Raw genomic sequence first — 24,369 nt, forward strand, 5'->3', positions numbered from 1 at the left:
TTCCGATCGACTCGTATCTAGTCATAATTAATTCGATACAGTCAACAAAAATTATAGAATCAATTCCATAAGAAAATACTATATTTTCAATAAAATTCGAAATTAACTCAAAAATGGCTAGTGGGGCCCAGGTCTCGGAATCCGGCGAAAGTTATGAAATATGAACGCCCATTCAACTACGAGTCCAACCATACCATTTTTATAAAAATCCAACATCAACTTGACCTCCAAATCTCAAATTCTCATTTTGAAATCCCTAGGCCCAAATCCTCTAATTTCACCTCAAAAACATATAATCTATTCGAAATATTCAATGATAATCTAATATAATTGACTAACAATGATCACATGTGATATACCTCAAATTTTCCCATGAATTCTCTCTGAACAATCGCCCAAAACCGTGTTAAAAATGTCCAAATGACAAAAATATCGGAACCCCTATATTTTTGTAATCCGGTAGTGCTTTCGCACCTGCGGAAAAAATTCTTGCACCTGCGGTCCCGCATCTGCGGTGAAATACTGCATTTGAGGAAATTGCGCAGCCCAGCTGCCTTCGCTTCTGCGAGCTTTGGATCGCATCTGCACCTTCGCAGGTGCGGAAAATTCCATCGCACTTGCGGTCCTGCCCGCACCTGCGCCCTTCCTCTTGCTTCTGCGCAACATGAGCCGCATCTGCGGCTCCAACTGGGTAGTCCTTCGTCCGCTTCAGAGAGCCACAACTCGCTTGTGCGAGTCCGCACCTACGGTCAGTCCCTCTGCAGGTGCGATGACACCAGAAACTGCAAATTTCATAATTTGCCTAAGTCCAAAAATTGATCCGATTTCGATCCAGATCGCACTCGGGGTACTCGGGACCCCATCCGAAAAGACCAACAAGTCCTAAATCATCATACGAACTTATTCGAGTCTTCAATTCACATCCAATAACACTAAAAATACGAATCACACATATATTCAAGCCTAATAAATCTTAAGAATTTTCAACTTCTACATTCGATGTCGAAACCTATCAAATCAAGTCCGATTGACCTCAAATTTTGTACACTAGTCATAAATGACATACCAGAGCTGTGAAAAGTTTCAGAACTGGATTCCAACTCCGATATCGAAAAGTCAACTCCTCGGTCAAACTTCCAAACTTTAAATTCCTATTTTACCCGTTTCAAGCCTAATTTCACTACGGACTTCCAAATAAAATTCCGATCATGCTCCTAAGTTCAAAATCACCATACGGAGCTGTTGGAATTATCAAAATTCTATTCCGGGATTGTTTGCACATAATTTGACATCCGATCACTATTTGAACTTAACTTTTAATTTTTTATCAAAATTCCATATCTCAGGCTAGGGACCTCGAAATTTGATTTCGGGCATACGCCCAAGTTCCAAATCATGATACGGACCTACAGAACTGTCAAAACACTGATCCGAGTCCGTTTGCTCAAAATGTTGACCAAAGTCAACCCAGTTGAGTTTTAAAGCTCTAATTCACATTTTAATCCATTTTCACATAAAGACTTTCCGAAAAATTTTACGGACTGCGCACGCAAGTCAAGAAATGATAAATAGTGATTTTCGAGGTCTTAGAACACATAATTAATTATTAAATTTATAAGATAATATTTTGGGTCATCACATTCTCCACCTCTAAAACAAACGTTCGTCCTCGAACGGAGTTAGAAAAAGTACCTGAGCTGGTGAATAAGTGAGGATAACGGCTGCGCGTATCATGCTCGGTGTCCCAAGTCGCCTCCTCGACTGGATGACCCCTCCACTGAACCTTCACGGAAGCAATGTTCTTTGACCTCAGCTTTCGAACCTGCCTATCTAAAATAGCCATTGGTTCCTCAACATAAGATAGATCCTTGTCCAACTGAACCGAACTGAAGTCTAACACATGAGACAGATCGCCGTGATATTTCCGAAACATAAAAACATGGAATACCAGATGAACCGCAGAAAGACTAGGTGGTAGTGTAGGTCTGTAAGCCACCTCTCCAACTCTCTCAAGAATCTCAAAAGGTCCAATATACCTAGGGCTCAACTTGCCCTTCTTCCCGAACCTCATCACACCCTTCATAGGCGAAACCCAGAGCAATACCCCCTCACCAACCATGAATGCAACATCACGAACCTTTCGATCCGCATAACTCTTCTGTCTAGATTGGGCTGTACGAAGTCGATCCTGAATCAACTTAACCTTTTTCCAAGGCGTCCTGAACCAAGTCTGTACCCAATAGTCTAGCTTTGCCTGGTTCGAACCAACCCACTGGAGACCGACACCGCCTACCATACAAGGCCTCATATAGAGCCATCTGAATGCTCGACTAATAACTGTTGTTGTAAGAAAACTCCGCAAGTGGTAAGAACCGATCCTAAGCACCCCTAAAATCTATCACACACGCATGAAGCATATCCTCCAGTATCTGAATAGTGCGTTCAGACTATCCGTCAGTCTGAGGGTGAAATATTGTACTCAACTCCACAAGAGTACCCAACTCTCGCTGTACAACCCTCCAAAATTGTGAGGTAAACTGTGTACCCCGGTCAGAGATGATAGATACCGGTACACCGTGAAGTCTGACAAACTCGCGAATATATACCTAAGCTAGTTGCTCTGAAGAGTAAGTAGTAATCACAGGAATGAAATGAGCTGATTTGGTCAGCCTATCCACGATCACCCAAACTGCATCAAACTTCCGCTGAGTCCGTGGGAGCCCAACAACGAAATCCATAGTGATCCGCTCCCATTTTCATTATGGAATCTCTAACTTCTGAAGCAATCCACCAGGTTGCTGATGCTCATATTTCACCTGTTGACAATTTAGACACCGAGCTACATTCTCCACTATGTCTTTCTTCATCCACCTCCACCAATAGTGTTGTCTCATGTCCTGATACATCTTTGCAGCACCCGGATGAATAGAGTACCGTGAACTATGAGCCTCCTGGAGAATCAACTCATGCAAGCCATCTACATTGGGTACACATAGCCTGCCCTGCATCCGTAGTACACCGTCATCTCCAATAGTGAATTCCTTGGCATCACCGTGCTGAACTGTATCCTTAAGGACAAGCAAATGAGGGTCATCATACTGATGCTCCCTTATACGATCATAAAGAGAAGACTGAGAAACCACACAAGCCAAAACTCGACTCGGGCTCGGAAACATCCAATCTGACAAACTGGTTGGCCAAAGCCTGAACATCCAAGGCTAAAGGCCTCTCTGCTACCGGTAAATATGCTAAGCTACCCAAACTCTCCGCCTTACGACTCAAGGCATCGACCACTACATTGGCCTTCCCAGGATGATAGAGAATGGTGATATCATAATCCTTAAGCAACTCCAACCACCTACGCTGCCGCAAATTAAGATCCTTTTGTTTAAACAAATATTGTAGACTTCAGTGATCGGTTTAGACCTTGCAACGGACACCGTACAAATAATGCCGCCAAATCTTCAAGGCATGAACAATAGCTGCTAACTCAAGGTCGTGTACAGGATAATTCTTCTCATGCACCTTTAACTATCTGGATGCATAGGCAATTACCCTACCGTATTGCATCAACACCACGCCAAGACCAATACGCGATGCATAACAATACACAGTATAATACCATGAACTTGTAGGTAATACCAATACTGGGGTTGTAGTCATAGCTGTCTTGAGCTATTAGAAGCTCTCCTCACATTCCTCGGTCCACCTGAACGGAGCACCCTTCTGGGTCAATTTGGTCATAGATGCAGCAATAGAAGAGAAACCCTTTACAAATCGGATAATACCCTGCCAAACCAAGAAAACTTCGGATTTCCGTAACTGAGGACGGTTTGGACCAACTATGAACTGCTTCAATCTTCTTCATATCTACCTTAATTCCCTCGCACGAAACTATATGGCCCAAAAATCCCACTAAATCAAGCCAGAATTCATACTTTGAAAATTTTGCATATAACTTCCTTTCTCTCAAAATCTGAAGCACAGTCCTCAAGTGATGTTCATGATCTTCCCGGCTCCGGGAATACACCAGAATGTCGTCAATAAACACAATGATGAAAGAATCAAGATATGGCTGAAATACAATATTCATTAAGTGCAAAAATGCTGCTGGGGCGTTGGTCATCCCAAAAGACATCACAAGGAACTCTTAATGACCGTACCGAGTCCTGAAAGCAGTCTTCGGGATATCTGGATCCCGAATATTCAATTGATGATAGCATGAACGTAAGTCGATCTTATAGAATACTCTGGCACCTTGAAACTGATCAAATAGGTCATCAATACGTGGCAATGGATACTTGTTCTTCACGGTAACCTTGTTCAGCTGGCGGTAATCAATACACATCTGCATAGAACCATCCTTCTTCTTCACAAATAAGACAGGAGCACCCTAAGGCGATACACTAGGCCGAATGAAACCCTTATCAAGCAATTCCTATAACTATTCTTTTAATTCTTTCAACTCTACTGGGGCCATACGGTATGGTGGAATAGAAATGGGCTGAGTGCCCGGTAACAAATCAATGCCAAAATCAATATCCCTGTCGGGTGGCATATCCGAAAGATCCGCTAGAAATATATCGGGAAATCCCTTACTATAGGAACTGACTCCACGGTAGGAGTATCAATACTAACATCTCTTACATAGGCCAGATTCGCATCACACCCTTCTCAACCATTCGTTGAGCTTTAAGAAATGAAACAACCCTGCTAGGAACATGATCCGAGGTACCTCTCCACTCTAGCCGCGGTAGACCTAGCATAGCCAATGTTACCGTCTTGGCGTAACAATCAAGAATAGCGTGATAGGGCGACAACCAGTCCATGCCCAAAATAATATCGAAATCCACCATATTGAGCAATAATAAACCAGCTCTGGTCTCAAAACCACTGATAATAATTAAACACGATCGGTACACACGGTCCATAATAATAGATTCACCCACGGGTGTATATACATAAATAGAAGAACTCAAGGAATTACCTGATACGCCCAAATGCGGGGCAAAATAAGATGACACATAAGAATAAGTGGAGCCTGGATCAAATAAGACTGATGCATCTCTATGACAGACCGGAATAATACCTATGATAACATAATCGGATGCAACAGCATCTGTCCTAGCATGAATGGCATAATATCTGGCCTGGCCTCCCCCTTTAGGGCGACCTCTACCTGCCCAACCTCCACCTCTAGCTGGCTGTGCAGGTGGAGTGGCAACTGGTGCAGTAATCATGGCCTGAGAAGCCTGAGGGCCCTGTGGAATAGGTGGGGCCTGAGAAATTTGTGGAGGTGTACTCCTCCTAAATCTGGGGCAATCTCTCATAATATGACGAGTGTCACCACACTCAAAATAAGCCCTCGGAGGACGTGGCTGCTGGGACTGGCTCGGGCCTGATCGACTAGACTGCCCACTGAAAGCACCCCATACCGGAGGTACAGAAGACACTGGCGGTGCATAATATGGAACCTGAGGTGTGGGAGTAGCCGGAATACCACTGGAAGCTGGAAGTGCTGAATGAATAGGACGACTCACATAACCTCTACCATGACAGGCTGCAATTGGGGCACGAGAATTATTATATGTGCCAGAATCTTGGGGTCTCTTAACTTCCCTCTCTTCCCTCTCCCGAGTCTGCATACCTTCCAATCTCCTAGCAATTGACACCACATGTTGGTATGTGATGTCCATCTCTAGCTCTCGGGCCATACTGTATCTGATACTAGGGTGAAGACCCTCAATAAATCTACGAACCCGCTCTCGAACAGTAGCAACTAAGGCTGGTGCATGCCTAGCCAAATCACTCAATCGGACCGCATATTATGACACGGTCATAGAACCCTGGCACAACTGCTCAAACTCTGCGTGCCATACATATCTAAGACTCTGAGGGACATACTCCCTTAAGAACATATCAGAAAATTGAGTCCAAGTAAGTGAAGATACCTCTGCGGGACTATCCAACTCATATGCCCGCCACCACTGGTAGGCTGCTCCTCTAAACTGGAATGTCGTGAAAGAAACCCTACTGAAATCCACAATACCCATAGTACAAAGGATACGGTGACATTCCTCCAGAAAATCCTGAGCATCCTCTGAAGCTAAATCGCTAAAAGTGGGAGGGTGGTACTTCTTGTACCTCTCGAGCCTGAGCTGTTCTCCTTCTGAAACTGCTGTCCTAATCTCAAGTCGAACTGGGACAACTAGCTGCATTCGTATACCCTCTGGGGCATGGTCAACCTGGGCCCGTGGCTCTGGAGTACGGGTGGCGGGAGTTTGTGCTCCTCACCCGGCCTGAGATGTGCCAGGAGCAAGTGGAATTAACTCTGCCTGAGCTAAAGTACCAAACATGCTCAAAAACTGGGCAAGAGTCTCCTGAAGTGCAGGAGTAGTAACAAGCATCTCAGGTGCCTGTTCTCCAACTGGAGCTACTGGTAGCTCTGGTGCAACAGCTCGTGCAGGTGCTCTGGCTGCACCACGTGGTCTTCCTCGGCCTCTGCCCCGACCCCGGCCTCTTGCGGTTCCAACAGGGGGCGCGTGTGTCTGATCATTGGATCCAGTTGTGCGTGTCCTCACCATCTGTGAGATAATAGAAAGACAATTGTTTAGAACTTTGAAATCAACAAAGGCGCACGATAAGGAATCAAAGAAGTGAATATTTCCTAACAGTTCCATAGCCTCTCGAAGGTAAGTACAGACGTCTCCGTACCGATTTGCAAGACTCTACTAAACCTGCTTATGACTCATAACACTTATGAACCTAGTGCTCTGATACCAACTTGTCACGACCCCAAATTCCCTCCGTAGGATGTCGTGATGGAACCTTGTCTCTAAGACTAGGTAAGCCTATTAATACGGAATAATAATAAATATCTGAAATAAATAAACTACAATTCAAACAATTTAAACTCCCAAAACCCGGTAGAAATAAGTCACAGGCTTCTAAGAATTTATTCTCTATGTCTCTATACATCAGAGTCTAAAGCAAATAAGGAAGACAATATAGTAAGATAGAAGGGACTTCGGAGTTTGCGGACGTTGGCGGATATACCTCGAAGTCTCCTCGTACAATTAGTCTACTGATGCCTGGTCTTATGAGATGTACCTGGATCTGCACAAAAAGATGTGTAGAAGCGTAGTATGAGTACACCACAACGGTACCCAGTAAGTGCCAAGCCTAACCTCAGCAGAGTAGTGACGAGGTCAGGTCAGGCCCTACTGAAAAAATAAATAATGGCATGGTAAAATATTTAACAATATAATAAGATAAAATGACAATGGAAATGAGTCAAGTAGTATGTCACCATTTAATTACACCAAATAATGACAATTAATACCTCGCGGAAACAAAACAGAATTGTTTTCAACTTTAAGAAAATCACAACAATAATCAAAGGCCGCTGCAACCATAAATCAATATCAGCAAGGGCACTCCCGAGGTACCGCCTCGTAGTCCCAAATCATAAATAAATTCACAATATCTCATTTCCTTATCTCACTGCGGGAGCCTTCACAATTCATTTGAAAGAAAATATTTTTCCCGAAATAGCATCCCGCGTTTTAGCCATCCTTATCACACCGCATGATTTCTACTAGTTCCCCCTTCTAGCCACGCGTATCAAGCCACCCTTATCTCACAACATGCGTTTCAATACCCATACCTTATACCACCGCATGCGTATCAATATCACAATATATCACAATTTGCACCTCAAGTGCTCAAATAATTTAACTTGCCAAAATAATTCAACAACAATATTTTTCCACAATAAAGAGCTCACGGCCATGCCAAAATAAATCATCAATAATATTTTTCCACAATAAAGAGCTCACGGCTCCATCACAATGAGTACGAAAATCTTAAAAAATATTCAGGAATAAATAATTCAGGAAAATAATATTTCAAAATCTTTAATACGATTCTTCAATATCAAGTTTAAAAATGTCAAATACTTCATATTAATAATATTTAATTTAAAAAAATCAACCTTCAAATAATGCACAAAATAAAATAAACCAAGTTTAAACTAAACAGGTAAAACAATTAGCAGGAAAATGTCAAACAAATTTAAAGTATATATCTCAGATCAATGATGAAGAATATAACAAGATAAAATAATTTAATAAATGTGCAACAGTGATCTACACAATTTAAAAATATAATCTTTCACATATAGCCCGTGTACACACTCGTCACCTCGTGTACATGACTTTCAACACATTTCACTAATCACATCAATACCAATCCTAGGGGAAATTTCTTCCACATAAGGTTAGACAAGTCACTTACCTCGACTTGCGCCAATTTAACCAAGTACTATGCTTTTTCCTCGATTTTCCGATTCCGATCGACTCATGTCTAGTCATAATTAATTCGATATAGTCAACAAAAATTATAGAATCAATTCTATAAAAAAATACTATATTTTTCAATAAAATCCGAAATTAACTCAAAAATGGTCAGTGGGGCCCACGTCTCGAAATCCGGCAAAAGTTACAAAATATGAACGCCCATTCAACTATGAGTCCAACCATACCATTTTTATAAAAATCCGGCATCAACTTGACCTCCAAATCTCAAATTCTCATTTTGAAATCCCTAAGCCCAAATCCTCTAATTTCACCTCAAAAACATGTAATCTATTCGAAATATTCAATTATAATCCAATATAATTGACTAACAATGATCACATGTGACTTACCTCAAGTTTCCCCGTGAATTCTCTCTGAAAAATCGCCCAAAACCGTGTTGAAAATGTCCAAATGACAAAAATATCGGAACCCCAGCTGCCTTCGCTTCTGCGAGCTTTGGACCGCATCTGCGCCTTCACAGGTGCGGAAAATTCCATCGCACCTACGGACCTGCCCGCACTTGCGCCCTTCCTCTCGCTTCTGCGCAAGCTCTTCTGCGCAACATGAGCCGCATCTGCGGCTCCAATTGGGCGGCCCTTCGTCCGCTTCTGCGAGTCCACACCTGTGGTCAGTCCCTCCGCAGGTGCGATGACAACAGAAGCTGCAAATTTCAGAATTTGTCTAAGTCCAAAAATTGATCCGATTTCGATCCGGATCGCACTTGGGGTACTCGGGATCCCGTTCGAAAATACCAACAAGTCCTAAATCATCATACGAACTTAGTCGAGTCTTCAATTCACATCCAACAATACTAAAAACACGAATCACACATAGATTCAAGCCTAATAAATCTTAAGAATTTCCAACTTCTACATTCGATGTCAAAACCTATCAAATCAAGTCTGATTGACCTCAAATTTTGTACACAAGTCATGAATGACATAACTGAGCTGTGAAAATTTTCAGAACTGGATTCCGATCCCGATATCAAAAAGTCAACTCCCCAGTCAAACTTCCAAACTTTAAATTCCTATTTTAGCCGTTTCAAGCCTAATTTCACTACAGACTTCAAAATAAAATTCCGATCATGCTCCTATGTTCAAAATCACATTACGAAGCTGTTGGAATCATTAAAATTCTATTTCGGGGTCATTTTCACATAATTCGACATCCGGTCACTATTTGAACTTAAACTTTTAATTTGTCATCAAAATTCCATATCTCGGGCTAGAGACCTCGAAGTTTCAAATCATGATACGGACCTACTGGAACTGTCAAACCACTGATCCGAGTCCGTTTGCTCAAAATATTGACCAAAGTCAACTCAGTTGAGTTTTAAAGCTCTAATTCACATTTTAATCCATTTTTCACATAAAGACTTTTCGAAAAATTTTACGGACTGCGCACACAAGTCGAGGAATGATAAATAGTGTTGTTTGAGGTTTTAGAATACATAATTAATTTTTAAATTTAAAGATGACATTTTGGGTCATCACATAATTGCTTCATGATCCGCCCTTGATGCTTATTTGAGTCATTTGTGCCTTAACTGAAATTGTTATCTATTCTATTGCCATGTTATCTTTTGTAACGACCCGACCGGTCATTTTGAGTACTTACAACCCCATTCGGGTCTGGTGAGGTTTTGGAATGAATTGGAATACTTAGTTCCAAGGTTTAAAGCTTAAGTTAAAATAGTGACCGGATGTCGACTTATGTGTAAACGACCTCAGAATTTAATTCTGATGATTCCAATAGTTCCGTATGGTAATTTTGGACTTAAGAGAGTGTCCGAAAAATTATTTGGAGGTCCGTAGTGGAATTAGGCTTGAAATGCCGAAAGTTGAATTTTTAGAAAGTTTGACTGGGGGGTTGACTTTTTGATATCGGGTTCGGAAATCGATTCTGAAAATTTGAATACCTCCGTTATGTCATTTATGACTTGTGTGCAAAATTTGATATCAATCGGACGTGAATTGATAGGTTCCGGAGTCGTTTGTAGAAACTAGAAATTTTAAAGTTCATTAAGCTTGAATTGGGGTGTAATTTATGGTTTTAGCGTTGTTTGAGGTGATTTGAGGGTTCGACTAAATCCTTATGAAGTTTTAGGACTTGTCGGTATATTTGATTGAGGTCCCGAGGGGCTCGGGTAAGTTTCGAGGGGGAGGGGGGGTAACGGATCATTTTTGGCCTTGGTGAGATTGCTGATATCTGTTGTTGCATTTTTCTGATTTTGTCTTTCGCATTCGCGAGTGGGCCCTCGCATTCACGAAGAGTGTTTTCTGAGTGTGAGGTTTTGTTCTTCGCGTCCACGAAGGGGAGGACGCGAACATGAAGGTATGGTCTGTGTGTGCATCGCAAATGCGTGAGAGGTGTCGCGTTCGCGAAGAGGAGTAAGGCTATTGGGGACCTCCGGGTCCTTGTACAACGCGTTCGCGAGGTGGCATTCGCGAAGCCGTGGTCGCATTCGCGAAGGGTAAGGTTTGCAAAGCTTCGCGTTCGTGAAGCCACGGTCGTATTCGCGAAGGGTTAAATTTGTGGGCAGTCGAGTTGTGCTTCGCGAACGCGAGGGACCTGTCGCGTTCGCGAAAAAGAAAAGCCTGGACAGAAAGTTTAAGTTCAGAAAATGGGACTTCGTCCCATTTTCCATTTTTAACGATTTGGAGCTTGGATTGAGGCGAGTTTTGGGCGATTTTCAGAGGAAACAACGGGGTAAGTGTTCTTAACTCAATATTGGTTAAATTACCCGGATCCATGGTTGTTTTTATCATTTTATTGGTGAATTAAGTTGGAAAAGTTTGAAAATCCTCTTAGTTTAAATTGAGGATTTGAAGGCCAAGTTATGGTCAGATTTGAGTAATTTTGGTATGGTTGGACTCGTGGTTGAATGGGGGTTCTGATTTTGTGATTTTTACCGGATTCCGAGACGTGGGCCTCACATGTGATTTTTGGGGCGCAATTTTGGATTTTTGGAAAATATTAGTATTTTGATATGGAATTAATTCCTATAATTTTTGTGGGCTGAATCAAATTATTTTGACTAGATTCGAGCCGTTTGGAAGTTGATACGCGCATAATAGGATTTCTGGAGCATTGTTTAGCTTGCTCGATATTGGATTTGGCTTGTTCGAGGTAAATAACTCTTCTAATCTTGGAGTTGAGGGTATGAACCCTGAATATATGTATTTTGTAAATTGTTGGGAGGTGACGCACATGCTAGGTGATGGGCGTATGGGCGTGCACTATAGAAATTGCGACATAATTGTTTTTGTGGAATTTTATAGTTAAATAATCTCGGCATTTTTCATGCGGTTTTATGTGTTAAAGAAATTGAGCTCAAAAGCATATTAAAAATCATGTTGAGACTATGTGCCAGTATTATTGGGACCCACAGAGGTCATATTGCTGTGAATTATTGTGTTAAATTGAAAATTCATACTCTGTCATATTCATTTAGTTGCATATCATATCTCACTCTCTGTTGTTATTTATTGATATAACATATCATCATTTTGGGATATATTCATGACATTGTGAGCCCGAGAAACTGGAGAGATTGATGACTGAGTGAGGCCGAGGGCCTGATTTGTGAGGATATTTATGGGATCGGGCTGCATGCCGCAGCAGGCCATGTTGGCTTTATATATATTATTATTGCACGTGAGTTGGCCGTGCTGCACGTGAGTTGGTCGTGCGGATCTTTATATTATTATTGCACGTGAGTTGGTCGTACGGATCTTTATATTATTATTGCACGTGAGTTGGCCGCACAACACGTGAGTTGGCCGTGCGGATCATTATATTATTATTGCACGTGAGTTGGTTGTGCGGATCCTTATATTATTATTGCACGTGAGTTGGCCGTGCGGATCCTTATATTATTATTGCACGTGAGTTGGCCGTGCGGTTCCAGATATTTATATTATGGCACGTGAGTTGTCCGTGCTTATAGCGCTTGGGATGTAGGAGCCCCTCATGAGTCTGTAGACCCCCAGTAAGTGCAGTCGACTATAAACAGGGATCGGGCTGCACGCCACAGCATGTATTGTATAGCGCTGAGTGATTGAGTGTGCTGAGCACATGGAGAGAGAATGCGAGACAATGAGATTGAGTACTCTGAGACTGTGAGTACAAGAGTGCAATCTCTGAGATACATTGCATTAACATGCACACATGACATATATGCATAGAGATGTGTTTTTCTCATGCTGTACGGTATCACATTATTCATGATTTTTCACACATGTTGACAGATGGGCATAGTGATGCATTTGTTTTACACTGGTTATCTGGGAAAGAAAATGAGATATTTTATTTACTATTGAAATGATTTTTGGAAGAATTACTGTTCTCAAATTATTCATATTTTTGGCAACTTCGGCAAACGATTTGGGTTTTCACTTATGTATTTGAAAGGAAGAACTATTATTTTTGAAATCATGTTTCGGCTAAGCACTTTTATCTCTGTGTTTCTTCTGGTACTATTTTCTTTATGTTGTTATGGGCTGTTATGGACTAGTGGTTTTGAATCCGACCTTGGTAGAAGCTCGTCACTGCTTTCAACCTACGGCTAGGTCTGTTACTTACTCAGTACATGGGATCGGTTGTACTGATACTACACTTCTGCACATTGCGTGCAGATATTGGCTGTCGTTGTTGCTGTGCTCGATGGTTGCGGGATCTGAAGATGTACCTGCGTTCCTGTTGTAGCTGCCTCTTGTTCAGGGTAGCCTTAGATTTATAAAAGCTCTGTTTATATATTATTCAAACAGACTATGTATTTATTTCATTTCCGCTTTGTACACTCTATTCTTAGAAGCTCATGATTTGTACTACCAGTTCTTGGGGAGATGTATTGGTTTTAGATATTTTCTTTTAATTAATTTCATTGGAATTGGATAGATGGAAATTGGCTTACCTAACAGGTTGTGTTAGGTGCCATCACGACTAGTGAGATTTTGGGTCGTGACATTTTTCCCCTAACTGCTTATCTTTATTTGAAGTTATAATTATCTCTTTTATAATTGTTCATACTTAATTTGTTCTATGATTATCTTTCTGCCGCTTATCCCTTATTGAATTTGTTGTATCTTTTTCTTAATTGCCAACCTTAAAAGACGTTGGATATCCTATATTTTAGCTGACTTGTCCTTATTTGGAATTATTCGCCTTGTGTTAGCTCCCTCGTTGTCGAACTGTACATTGTGGACCGTTGTTACATAATATTTCCTTTCTTGTTGAGCTGTTCTTATTATGACTAACATTCTTTATTGTGGCCACTCCTTGTGAATTAATTCCTCCATTCCTTTGAGTTATGGAATTTCTGAGTTGATTTATTCGTTGTACCCTTGTATTAGTGTGATTGTTGCTGTTGTACTTGTTGTTCTTGCATATTTACTTTGGCACTACGAGGCGGTACCTCAGAAGATCACCCTGTCTTGCATATTTACTTTTGGGACTACGAGGCGGTATCTCGGGAGATCCCCTGTTGAGCATTTACTTTTGGGACTACGAGACGGTATCTCGGGAGTGTCCTTTATTGACATCTCTTTGTTATGGGATTGCACGAGGTTTCTACTATGCTACTGTTAATATTGATATTTGCACATGCGGCGCGACAAGGCGGGCTATATGTATGTGGGTTGCTCATGTTGCGAGACAAGGTGGGAACATTATTATACACGTGTGGATAGACAAGGCGGGCATTTATTTTATTATTGCACACGTGGCGAGACAAGGTGAGCTGTGTCAGGGATTGATTTGTGATAGCCTGAGGGCATTCTTGTTGTTGATATTTGTGTAGTGGTGTACTTACCTGTGTGAGCTTTATCTTGTGAAAGTTTGAGAAACCATTCCACGTGCTTTCCGTTCTTTTCCCTTATGCTCACTAGCTGGTATGAACTATGTTAGGACACTTGCATAAGCATATACGTAGTTAAGCACTCTTATCGGATAAGAGGTTTTCTTGATATTGTTGAGTATAGATGTACACCCTTGCTTATTTGCCTTCTATGTGAGTATGGCTCTATTTGGCACGCGAGTCATCAGTGCGGTTATGAGGTGTGATGAGGGCATATGATGTCAAGTGTTAGGGTTCATATATTGAGACTCGTGAGTTGTGAGTTGTCCGAGGTTCGGTACCTCGTGGAGTTTGTTGACTAAAACATGAGGTGAAAGCAGTCGTTGTTGCTGAGTTATTAATTGTCCTTGTTAAATCTGTGATTTCGGATTTAGGTTGTGTTTACGTTCACCCTTCTGTGTCATTATTATGGTATTTCGCTGATACTTGTTGTTGTCCTTTCATATTGCAATTACTGTATTGTTAGTCATATCGCGTAGTCTTTATGTAGATATTATACTCTGTTATTTGTATACTTATACCTTGTTCAGGTTATTTAGTCCAGTAGGTGTCTTGACTGTTCCTCATCACTACTCCACTGAGGTTAGTCTTGATACTTGTTGGGTACCGCCGTGGTGCACTCATACTACACTTCTGCACATTTTTTGTGCAGTTCCAGGTACTTCAAAGTCAGTTGATCATTAGCTAGTTGTGCGGACTGTTGCTGTGGAGACTCAAGGTAAACCTGCTGCTGCATTCGCAGGCTTCAGAGTCACTTTCCTATTTTGTATTCACACTGTTTTACCTATTTCCAAATAGTTGTATTTAGAAATTTGTAGCAAACTCTGTAGAGCTTATGACTTGTACTACCGATTTTGGGAATTGTAAATTTTATAGAGATTTTTATTTCAAAAGTTGTTAGATGTTATTTCTTATTGTTGTTATTCAGTAAATGTTAGGCTTACCTAGTCCTTAATACTAGGTGCCATCACGATACCCAACGGAGGGAAAATTGGGTCATGACAAGTTGGTATCAGAGCTCTAGGTTCATAGGTGCTACGAGTCATAAATGAGTTTAGTAGAGTCTTGCAGATCTGTACGGAGACTCGAGAGGCTACATAACTATTAGGACAATTTCACTTCCTTGATTCCTATTGTGCGAGTTCATTGATCTCGAAGTTTGAACTTTTATCATTCCATTCTCTCACAGATGGCGAGGACAAGAGCTGTAGTTCCTAATGACGTTACCCCCGGAGCAGATGTCGCTAGGGGCAGAGGCAGAGGCCGACGAGAAGCACATGCCGCAGCTAGGGCACCTATCAGATCAACAGTTGAGGAACCGCCAATAGTTCTAGTTGGGGGGCAGGTACCGGAGGTGCCTGCTGTTACCCCCGGACTTCAGGAGACCTTAGCACAGTTCCTGAGTATGTTTGGTACATTGGCTCAGGCGGGGTTGATTCCAGTTGCACCAGCTACTTCACAGATCGGGGGAGGAACCCAGACTCCCATCGCCCACACTCTAGAGCAGCGAGTCCACGTTGGTCAGGTTCCAGGTGTCATGGCGACACAGCCTGTGGTTCTAGTTCATCCCGTGGTCAGGGCAACAACATCTGGGGAAGAGCAACTTAGACTTTCAAGGTTCAAGAAATATGACCCTCCTACTTTCAGTGGTTTGGCTTCAAAGGGTGCATAGGGTTTTCTAGAGGAGTGCCATCGCATTCTCCACATTATGAGTATTGTTGAGACAAGTGAGATTGCTTTTACTACATTCCAGCTTAAGGGAGCGGCTTATCAGTGGTGAAGGGCATATGAGTTGGGTAGTCCGGCCGAGTTGGCTTCACTTACATGGGTTCGGTTTTTAGAGATGTTCCTGAGAGAGTTTGTACCTCAGTCCCTTCGAGATGCATGGCGCGCGGAGTTTGAGCAGCTGCCCCATGGCACTATGTCAGTATCAGAGTATGCTGTTAGATTTAGTGATTTGGCCAGACATGCACCTCCTTTGATCGCTATAGTTAGAAAGTGTGTCCGTAGATTCATTGAGGGGCTCAGGCATGATATTCTGTTCAGCATGGCTCGGGAGTTACAGTCAGATGTTTCGTTTCAGCAAGTAATAGGGATCGCTCGCCGAGTAGAGGGCATGTGAGGCCATGAAAGAGAGGATAGGCGAGGTCAGGAGAGAGAGGACATGGAGGCGAGGAGGCTTCGTAGACCAAAGAGATCTTATGGTCCTTATTTTGGAGGTAGGGTATGACATGATAGAGGTTTTGTGGGTCAACCAGTTCAGTTTGCACTTCAGGCTTAGCACAGTGTTTCAGGGGCTCATGGGTCTCAGAGTACCCATACCACACAATTTCAACAGCCACGTCAGTAGAGAGGTTGCTTCGAGTGTGGAGATACCAGCCACAGGGTGAGAGATTGTCCTAGACTCCGGACATGTGTGTCACATCGGAGTATTCAGGCGAGTAGAGGGCGCCCAAAAAGAGAAGGCCCGACCCATTGATGTGTTTCATATAGTAGGCTTGAGGCCACTGCACCAGATGATGTCATACATGTATGCTTTTGATTTGTTACAGAGGGGCACCATTCGTATTTTGATTCAGTTCTGCTTATCGGGGCGGGTTTCCCTATTTGTTGTCCCACCTATGGGTGAGTTCATGACCTAGTATTACGTTTATGTGTTTTCCCTCGTTGGGAGATTCTATGAGTTATAGTTATGTCTATCGTTGTTTTAATTCATTATTGAAAGTTACGAGACTAGAAATGAATTCATGTTGTCTATTATGGCAGGTTTGAAGTGATTCCTTAGTAATTTGGTTACGATTTGTGATTTGATATGTTTGAGCCGGGCTGCATGCCGCAGTGGAAGTTATATCAGGATGAGATCCTTGTGATTTGTTCATATGCCTTGATTCTTCCTTTTTAAATTAATTTGTAGTATGGTACTGATAGAGAGTTGTGCCTATCGGGCTTTTTTGATATTTCTCTTATGTGTTTCTCTTTACATATTCAGTCATTTTCGTTCTGTGCTTCTTGAGTTTTAGCTTGCGGGGTGTGTTCTCGGTGGTGTTAGTTGTGACTTATTAATCCGGGTGTATAGTTATGAGGTCTTCTTGTTGCTTGCATCATTGTCAGCGTTGTGGAGGTTTAAAATAGGTTGCTAACGGATATGAGGCTAATTGCCGGTGCTGGTTTTGATTAGGGGCAACTATTGTGATCAGAAATGTTATTATGGGCCAATGTGTGGCATGTCAGGTTGAGTGGCTGTACCTTGTGGGTGTAGGCATGAATTGTTACAGCTGGTTGAGACTGATACCGGGTACGAATTTAGAATAGGGTCTTTTGGATATGAATGAAAGGTGAGAATTTCGACTCTAAGGCTTATCCGTGTTGGTAGAAAGGGTGAATTACAGTTGAGATGGTGTCATCAGGTTTATGTCCAGTGGATTGGGGTGACATGGGGTCACCCGCGGGTGTATGTTGGACATGTGCTTTCAGTAATTTGAAGACTTTGAGGTGATTCTTGGTACGTTCGAGGACGAACGTTTGTTTAAGAGGGGAAGGATGTAACGACCCGGCTGGTCGTTTTGAGAATTTAAGTCCCGATCGGTAACATAAGGCACTGATCAGCTTCGTATTATGTGTATTGACTTGCGTGCGTGGTTGAATTCAGTTACCGGATGATTCAGAGTGATTTGGGACACTTAGTCCCTAAAACGGAAGCTTAAGTCTTAGGATTTTTACCGTAGTTGGAACTGTGTGAATACGATTTCGGAATGGAATTCCGGCAATTCAGTTAGCTCTGTTGGGTGATTTTGGACTTAGGAGCGTGTCCGGACGGTGAATTTGAGGTCTGTAGCTGATTTAGACTTGAAATGGAGAAAGTCGAATTTTTGGAGATTTTGACCGGAAGTGGAATTTCTGATATCGGGGTCAGAATGCAATTCTGAGAGTTGGAACAACTCCGTTATGTTATTTGGGACTTGCCTGCAAAATTTGATGTCATTCTGGGTTGATTTGATAGGTTTCGGCACGAGTTTTATAAGTTGGAAGATTTGAAAGTTCATAAGTTTGATTCATGGTATGATTCGTAGTTTTGACGTTGTTTGATGTGACTTGAGACCCCGAACGAGTCCGTGTTAGGTTATGGAACTTGTTTGTATGTTTAGGCGGGGTCCCGGGGGCCTCGGGTGTGTTTCGGATGGGCTACGGGCCATTTCCTTCTATTTTGGACTGCTGTTTTATGTCATCTGGTTTCCTTAATCACGTTCGCGTCACTACCTCCGCGTTTGCGTAGTGTTGTTTTGGAGGAGGAAATATTTGTTTTTCGCGTTCGCGAGCTTCTTTCCGCGATCGCGTAAGTCTGCCCTTCCCTTCTTCGCGTTCGCAGCTCCACCTTCGCGTTCGCATAGTAGAAACTAGGAGCTGGGCGCTGGTGACTACTTCCTCTTCGCGTTCGCGTCCTTCTTCCCGTGTTCGCGAAGGTATGCCATCCCATTCTTCGCGTTCGCGTACTACTTCACGCGTTCTTGTAGCCCAATCATTGGACCATCAAATTTTCCTCTCCGCGTTCGCGAGCCATCTGTCGCGTTAGCGAAGCACATATTGGCAGCCTTCATTTTTCCTTCTTCACGAACGTGATTCATCTTCCGCGTTCGCGATGCTTTAATACCTAGGCAGAATATAAAGTTCTCTATTTCGAGGGTTAGCCATTTTAAACATTTTTGGAGTTCTAGAGCTCGGTTTTGAGCGATTCTTTGTGGGTTTTTCAATTAAATCGATTGGGTAAGTGTTCTTCACATAGAATTTATTATATTCCATGATTTTATCTTTATTTTTATCATTTAATTTGTGTTTTGAGTTGGGTAAAATGATTGTTTTTGAAGTAAATTTTCAAAATAAAAAATCATGATTTGAGGGACGAATTGGTATCGGAATTTGATAATTTTAGTATGGTTGAACTCATATCGGAATGAGTGTTCGGGTTTTGTAAAATTTGTCGGGTGGATGTTCCGAGGTGCGGGCCCGGGGGTCGACTTTTGAGTCAATTTTTAGATTTTGATAAAAATGGAGGCTTTATGATTCTGAATAGTTTCTTATGAGTTTTATTTGCGCTTTGAAGTTATTTTGGTTAGATTTGAGCCGCCCAGAGGTCATTTCACCCGAGAAGTTCATTTTAGAGTATCGTTTTGTCTTCTTTTAGGTAAGTATCTTGCCTAACTTCGTGTGGGGGAACTACCCCTTAGGATTTGAGTCTTTTATGCTATTTGTAGTCCGTGTACGCGAGGTGACGAGTACGTGCTCGGACTTATTTATGAAAAATTGGCCTTTTAGGGTTCTTAGGTTCTTGTATTCACTGATTATGTAGTTGTTATATTATGAATACGTCTCTTAATTACTAGTTTCACCTCTACCTGCTTTAATTAGAATTAATTGCTTCATGATCCGCCCTTGATGCTTATTTGAGTCATATGTGCCTTAACTGAAATTGTTATCTCTTCTATTGCTATGTTATCTTTCCCCTAACTGCTTATCTTTATTTGAAGTTATAATTATCTCTTTTATAATTGTTCATCCTTAATTGAGGCTATGGTTATCTTTCTGCTGCTTTTCCCTAATTGAATTTGTTGTATCTCTTTCTTAATTGCCAACCTTAAAAGAAGTTAGATATCCTATATTTTAGTTGACTTGTCCTTATTTGGAATTATTCGCCTTGTATTAGCTCCCCCGTTATCGAACTGTACATTGTGGACCATTGTTAAATAATATTTCCTTTCTTGTTGAGCTGTTCTTATTATGACTAGCATTCTCTATTGTAGCCACTCCTTGTGAATTAATTCCTATGTTCCTTTAAGTTATGGAATTTCTGAGTTGATTTATTTGTCGTACCCTTGTATTAGTATTATTGTTGCCGTTGTACTTGTTGTTCTTGCATATTTACTTTGGGACTACGAGGTGGTACCTCGGAAGATCCCCCTGTCTTGCATATTTACTTTGGGGACTACGAGGCGGTACCTCTGGAGATCCCCTGTCGAGCATTTACTTTTGGGACTACGAGACAGTATCTCGGGAGTGCCCTTTGTTGACATCTCTTTGTTATGGGATTGCACGAGGTTTCTACCGTGCTACTATTAATATTGGTATTTGCACATGCGGTGTGACAAAGCGGGCTATATATATGTGGGTTGCGCATTTGGCAAGATAAGGTGGGAACATTATTATGCACGTGTGGAGAGACAAGGCAGGCATTTATTTTATTATCGCACACATGACGAGACAAGGTGGGCTGTGTCAGGGATTGATTTGTGATGATTTGTGATGGCCTGGTGGCATTCTTGTTGTTGATATTTGTGTAGTGGTACACTTACCTGTGTGAGCTTTATCTTGTGAAAGTTGTGAGAAAACATTCTACGTACTGTCTGTTCTTTTCCTTTATGCTCAGTAGCTGGTATGAACTATGTTAGGACACTTGCACAAGCATACACGTAGTTAAGCATTCTTATCGGATAAGAGGTTTTCTTGATATTATTGAGTATAGATGTACACCCTTGCTTATTTGCCTTCTATGTGAGAATGGCTCTATTTGGCACGCGAGTCATTAGTGCGGTTATGAGGTGTAATGAGGGCACATGATGTCAAGTGTTAGGGTTCATGTATTGAGACCCGTGAGTTGTGATTTGTCCGAGGTTCGGTACCTCGTGGAGTTTGTTGACTAAAACATGAGGTGAAAGCGATCGTTGTTGCTGAGTTATTAATTGTCCTTGCTGTATCTGTGATTTCGGATTTAGATTGTGTTTACGTTCACCCTTCTGTGTCATTATTATGGTATTCCGCTGATACTTATTGTTGTCCTTTCCTATTGCAATTACTGTATTGTTAGTCATATCGCGTAGTCTTTATGTAGATATTATACTCTGTTATTTGTATACTTATAGCTTGTTCAGGTTATTTAGTCCACTAGGTGTCTTGACTGTTCCTCGTCACTACTCCACTGAGGTTAGTCTTGATACTTGCTGGGTACCGCCGTGGTGTACTCATACTACACTTCTGCACATTTTTTGTGTAGATCCAGGTAGTTCGAAGTCAGTTAATCATTAGCTAGGTGTGTGGACTGTTGCTGTGGAGACTCAAGGTAAACCCGCTGCTGCGTTCACAGGCTTCAGAGTTACCTTCCTATTTTGTATTCACACTGTTTTACCTATTTTCAAACAGTTGTATTTAGAAATTTGTAGCAAACTCTGTTGAGCTTATGACTTGTACTACCGGTTTTGGAAATTATAAATTTTATAGAAATTTCTATTTCAAAAGTTGTTAGATGTTATTCTTCTTATTGTTATTAAGTAAATGTTAGGCTAACCTAGTCTCTAAGACTAGGTGCCATCACGATATCCAACGAAGGGGAAATTGGGTTGTGACAAAGATTATGCCTTTAAATTGTGTAGAGCATTGTTGCATATTAATTAAATTAATTTATTCGGTTATATTCATCATCATTGATTTATTTTTATATTATAAATTTGCCTGATATTTTTTCTGCTAATTGCTTTACTTGTTTAATTGAAATTGTGTTTCTTTTATTTTGTGCTCAATATTTGAAAGTTGAATTTCTTAATTGAATTATTATTAATATGAAGTATTTGACACTTTTAAATTTGGTATTGAGGCAACGTGCTAAAAATTGTGAAATATTATTTTTGCTGAGTTATTCATTCCCGAATATTTTGTGAGATTTTTATATTCATTGTGATTGAGCCATGAACTCCTTATTGTGGAAAATATTGTTATTGTTGATTTATTTTGGCAAGTCAAAATATTTGGGAACTTGAGGTGCAAATTATGATATATTGTGATATTGATACGCATGCGGTGGTATAAGGTCTGGGTGTTGAAACGCATGCGGTGAGATAAGAGTGGCTTGATACGCGTGGCTAGTAGGGGAACTACTAGAAGTCATGCGGTGTGATAAGGGTGGATAAAACGCGGGATGCAATTTCGGGAAAAATGATTTCTTTAAAATTAAACGTAAAGGCTCCCGCGGTTATATAAGAAAATGAGATATTGTGAATATTATTATGATTTGGGACTACGAGACGTTACCTCGGGAGCGCCCTTGTTGATATTTCTTTATGGCTGCATTTGCCTTTGGTTATTTTGGTGATTTCCTTAAAGTTGTAAATTTCTGTTTTTCCTTCCGCGAAGTATTGTTTGTCTTTATTCTGTATAGTTAAATTGTGACATACTACTTACTTGATTTATTCTCATTGTCATTATTAAACTTTCCACCATGTCTTTTATTATTCCAGTAGGGCCTGACCTAACCTCGTCACTACTCTACCGAGGTTAGGCTTGGCACTTACTGGGTACCGTTGTGGTGTACTCATACTACGCTTCTGTACATCTTTTTGTGTAGATCCAGGTACTTCCTATTAGACCAGGCATCTGTAAATTAGACTGTACACGGAGACTTCAAGGTACATCTGCCAGCATCCGCAGATCCCAGAGTCCCCTTTTATCCTTATTATGTCATTTTTTTTATTTTCTTTAGACTCTGATGTATAGAGACCCTGAGGATAAATTCTTAGAAGCTTGTGACTTATTCCTACCGGGTTTTGGGAGTTGAAATTGTTATATTTGCAGTTCTTATTATTCGACTGTTAAGGATTAAATTTCAGTTATTCCGCATTGACAGGATTACCTAGTCTTAGAGACTAGGTGCCATCACGACATCCTACAGAGGGAATTTGGGGTCGTGACAGAATCAATGTTGAATCCAGACGTGCACTAAGACTATATTCAATCACAAGTAAAAATTTCAAAGAAGTCATTCTAGGAGGTAGGGGTGTCAATGGTTCGGTTCGGCCGGTTATTTTATAAAATTTGTACCATACCAATTTTTCGGTTATTCTATTATGTATAACCAAAATTAAAATTTTTAAAACCATCCCAATCATGTCAGTTTCTCTTCGATATCGGTAGGATTCGGTTAATTTTCGGTATTTTTTAAAATGTCATGTAAAAATTATTAGTAAAAGTAGAATGCAATAACGTACATACTTTTATAGGACTTAGCAAAACTCTCTAGATAGTTTAACTGTTTAAATGGTGATGAATTATGAAAATATGAAAGATGGCTAGATTATAGATCCATCAACTACTCTACCGCTGCGTAAAAGAAACCACGCAAAGACAAAGAAAAGATAAATCACAGAAGTCAAAAGATATTAACCAAGTTGTGACTCAAGAATAAAGTTTATAGAAGATTAAATACTCAAAAAGATAAATTTAAATCATACGAAAGGAAACATATTCAATACAATGTAGTTTCCTACTCAAAATAGTTGGAATACTTTGTGTCTTGCTAGTTAATATGCTGAAAATAATTTTGTTTTAGTAGGAGTAGCATAATAGGTTTGGGAATTAGAATTTTGATCTTAATAACTTGTTGGCTTGTAACCATTTTCATAATTCCAAGATCCAAGGAAAAATTTAGTACTTTATTATTTTTAACTTAATATATAAATATATTTTCCATATATAAATTTATTCGGTACGGTTCGATATTTTTTTGATATATTTTTATAAAATAAAAAACCTACCCTAATTATTGGTAATGTTGTAGATTTATATAAAAACTTACGGTTTTATTAAAAGAAACCTAAAAATCGGTTCGGTGCAGTACGGTTCAGTTGATTTAGTCAGTTTTTAAATATCCATTGGCACCCCTACTAGGAGGAGAGATGTTGGGGCAAGATCTGAATCAAGCACAAATTATGCGAGAAAAATTATTAGTTTCGAGAAAAAAAAGAATGCTGCAACCTTAATGAGGATAACTACCAAAGACCTTTGTAGGGTGGTATCTACCGTTCTATCCTTAATTAGAGGTCGCGAGTTTCAAACTTAAAAAACAGAGTCATCTGTCTGTCTGTCTATCTGTCTGTCTGTCTGTCTATCTGTTTGTCTGTCTGTCTATTTGTTTGTCTATCTGTCAGTTTGTCCGTCTGTCCATCTGTCCGTCTGTCTATCCATCTGTCTGTCTGTCCGTCGGTCCGTCTGTCTGTCTGTCTGTCTGTCTATCTATCCGTCTATCTATCTATCTGTCTGTCCGTCTGTCCGTCAGTCCATCGCTCCATCTGTCCTTCTGTCTGTCTATCTGTCCGTCTGTCTATCTGTCTGTCT

Source organism: Nicotiana tomentosiformis, chromosome 7, assembly GCF_000390325.3.
Source record: "Nicotiana tomentosiformis chromosome 7, ASM39032v3, whole genome shotgun sequence".
Classification (NCBI taxonomy): Eukaryota; Viridiplantae; Streptophyta; class Magnoliopsida; order Solanales; family Solanaceae; genus Nicotiana; species Nicotiana tomentosiformis.